This window comes from Lethenteron reissneri, chromosome 36 (assembly GCF_015708825.2).
Source record: "Lethenteron reissneri isolate LAM-NWPU_2019-01 chromosome 36, ASM1570882v1, whole genome shotgun sequence".
In the NCBI taxonomy this organism is placed as follows: Eukaryota; Metazoa; Chordata; class Hyperoartia; order Petromyzontiformes; family Petromyzontidae; genus Lethenteron; species Lethenteron reissneri.
In genome coordinates, this window is record NC_083814.1 from 11,186,169 (window position 1) to 11,190,009 (window position 3,841).

At 46.0% G+C, this 3,841-nt stretch overlaps 1 non-coding gene across 1 annotated transcript; it reads right to left on the reverse strand.

Moving 5' to 3' along the window:
• Positions 1–633: 633 nt before the first annotated feature.
• Positions 634–715, reverse strand: TRNAS-AGA (transfer RNA serine (anticodon AGA)). The gene has a single exon. It is a non-coding gene; the product is annotated as a tRNA-Ser (tRNA).
• Between the last annotated feature and the right edge of the window lie 3,126 nt (positions 716–3,841).

The following is a 3,841-nucleotide window of genomic DNA, read 5'->3' on the forward strand; positions in this document are numbered from 1 at the left end:
CAAGTGAACTTAATATAAAGGATTTTAAACAAGTAAACCCGTAACAAGTAAACCCGTAAAAACAAAGTTTTTCACTATAAATCCTTTATATGCGTGGCGGCTAGAGTCCTCTCGTCTTCTGGCTTGAGATGGCTGCCACCTATGGGTCAGATGATTGTCTGTCACCATTAAGCAATTGGTAATTAAATATTTAATCTTTTTCCCTAAACAGTGTAAAATTTAGGAATTTTTTTTTCACAAACATTAATTGTCACGCACAACGAGTCTGTGTGGAAAATGTCAGCTCGATTGGATCACGGGAAGTGGGTTATAAAACGACCGAAAGATTTGCACGGTCCTAAGCAAGCAAGCAAGTGAACTTAATATAAAGGATTTTTTTTTAAAGCCGAGCACAAAGTTGTTTCTGTTGCCGAGGACATTCCTCGGAACTTGTCGCCTTTCCCAATGAACGACATTTTGCTCCCCCCCCCCCCCAAAAAAAATACGAAGGATTGCATACATCGCAAAGCAATGGGTAGCCAACATCTGGTTTACATATCGAGTGGTGTCTCGCGGCCTGCCTACACCGGGGTTCGTATCATAGCGCCGCGCGCCGGACCCACTTTTGCAAACATCGCTCTACCAAAACGTTCACGTAGTCGGCAGGATTCGAACCTGCGCGGGGAGACCCCAATGGATTTCTAGTCCATCGCCTTAACCGCTCGGCCACGACTACCCATGAAGAAAGGTTGTGTTAGGGAGCACCTATTAAGACAGGTACGTGGACAGGACGGGCTTTCGTGGCCAACACGCCCCCCCCCCCTCCATTGCTGAAGTGTCACGCAGCGTGCCAGGCACTCAGTTCAGGCTGAGTCACCCTCAGGGAAACCCAGGACAGGCACAGATACCGCTTGTTCCTCACTGGCATTATCCGTGGCCGGAGAGTTGAACCCAGACTGCCGAACTCCCAAGAACATTTCGCCGCATTCACTTACGAGCGAAGACAAAGATCCCCCGTATAGCCTTTACAGACTGTTGGGGCAAGTGCTGTTTGAAGCAGAGTCAACCTAAAGCGAGGCGTGGTAACCGGCCACTGGCGAAGTCAGCATTGGAACTCTGGATCGCACGACACACGAGTATCAACTCACGCTCCAAGTTCGTTGGTGGGTTGTCGTCATTCTAGCGAGATTGTGGATCGATTCAATGATCAATTACGTGTTGTCTGGTGTGACCGTCTCTCACGTTGTTTCTCGTTTGTCCAGTTTCACCTGTACTTTTTATTTTCATCGAAATAGTTGTCCCACATAATCCGCTTGAGATGGAACATTTCATGTTGCAAAATTAAACAAATAACTCGGTGATTCTGCGTCAGCAGTGGTGGCGCAAACACAAGCTACCAAAAACAACCCCAACGCATTCGTCAATAACACCGTGGCCTTAAAAGTAAAATATATAAATAAAATAGCCCACGTTTCAGACAAAAGGCCCTTCCTCATATCGCACACGTGTCTGGCAATGGCCCTTATAATTCAAATATTTTATCGGATCAATCCCTTCGTCATGTGCTATGAAGAGGGCATATCGCCCATAGTGTCACCTATTTTATATATTTTAGGCAATGTTATTACGAATGTATTGAGTTTTTCATTTGCAGAAGTGTCCACTCGTCCTTGTTTCACCAATCAAAATATAACAGTTGCATGTCAGTTACAAATAACAAATATTATATCGTATTCTAATTTTATTTTTATTTTTTACCTACGTGACTTTACCGGAAAAAACCTAAGAGTATATATTATATCGTTAACAGATTCTTAAATATGCAATCCAATCAATGCATTGACCTTGAATTTAACACTCAAATTCGATAAATATCGACTCTATCATGCAGCTGTCGCTTCGCCTATTACGTATACGTGTATGCTGAACTTCTTTCGCACCGTACGCAGCCAACCGTGCTCATCGTAGGTGCGGGGAAAGGACAATGGAAAATAATCAACGAATCGATTCATCGTCAAATGCCCAACGCACACGCGGACCCGCACACACAGAGACCGGGATTGAGTGGTGGTGCAACGGTGAGCACGCTGCATTATAGAGCCTTCCACCCGAGTTCAATTCTCATCCACGACTAACATCGGTGGCAAGTGATATCTGAACCGATCCTGGCCATCCTCCGCCGCCACCCCCCCCACACCCCTTCACCAACCCGCAATGACCAGCGTGGTGAAGTATGGTCAAACAACCCCCATACCCAACACGGCATGCGGATGCCTTCATACAGCAGTGAGCTGCCAAAGGGGTGTAAATTATTACTTTACAAATATGGGCAGCTTGCGCGTATGCATTCTGCACATATTCACAAGCTGCATACTTATCTGCATATATCATACACGCGTACACGTGTAGAAGCGTGTGTGTGTGTTGTGTGTGTGCGCGTGCGTTCCACGTGTCCCCAGAGTGCCGGTTTTTCCACTGGGTGTGGAAATTCCCGAGCGCACGTGCGATCGAGACCCGCTGACTCACAGCTCCGCTTTGGAGTCGCTGATGTCATTGTCAGCGCTGCATTATGCATGCGTAACAGCTCTACAGCTGTAGCGTGCAGCGCGCTGGGCCAGGCAATGAATGAATGACTGACTTTGACTTTCATCCGTCCACGTACCCAGCAGCAGCAGCAGCGCTTTTTAAATCCTTTATATTAAGTTCGCGTGCTTGCTTGCTTGCTTAGGACTGTGCACATCTTTCGGTCGTTTTTTAACCCACTTCCCGTGATCCAATCGAGCTGACATTTTGCACACAGACTCGTTGTGCGTGACAATTAATTTTCGTGAAAAAAAAATTCCAAAATTTTACACTGTTTAGGGGGAAAAAATTAATATTTAATTACCAATTGCTTAATACTGGCAGACAATCATCTGACCCATAGGTGGCAGCCATCTCAAGCCAGAGGACGAGAGGACTCTAGCCGCCACGCATATAAAGGATTTATAGTGAAAAACTTTGTTTTTACGGGTTAATTTTTTCAGACATAGGCTGCGCGTCCAAGTAGCTTTGTTGAATCATCGGAAGGCCAGACGTTGATGAACCTTCACGCGTCGCCTAATACATCTGGGGTGGAGATTGCACCCTCCCCAACCTGGAGGCACGAGCCCGAACTGCAATACATCCACCTATTTATCCACCCAACCACGCATGCAATGATCCATCTAATCATTAATTCATCACCCATCCAATTACCCATCCATCCATCCAATTATCCATCCATCCAGTCACCTAATGGCCCATACACGCACCCATCCATTCAATTTCCCTTATGAAACGTCCTTCGAGGACCACTCTTCCAAAGTCTCATCACAACCACCATGCAGCACCTGGCTGAAAGGTCGTGCTCAGGTCGCAGACCTCCGCGTGCCACCCCAATGTGTGTCTCGGCGCTCCGCCCTTCTCCATCTCGCACGCATGTCCCAACCCGTCACAACCTCCTCTTCCTGAATCAATTGTTTAACGACATCTTGGCACGTTGACTTCGCAAGTTCCGAGTTGATTACCTGCTCGTGAAATTTCCAGCATCCGTACGCTTCCCGCAAGCGCCCAAAGGCCAGAAGCTTCTTTTTAAAGTTGCTTTAATGAAGTCCAGCTCTCTGATCCATACAGAGTTAGGTCGACTCAGCCTCACAAACAGCAGCTAGTTCTGTGCCGCGCCGACCTTCATAGGTATTCATATTCTTAGGTTTAATTTACGATTTAAAGCTTTCGTGACTGCAGGGATTCATCTTCTTGGTTCTTTCGGTAAAGTCACGTAGAAGGGAAGTAATAAAATAATAAAAATAAAACATAATAAAATAATAAAATAACATAATAT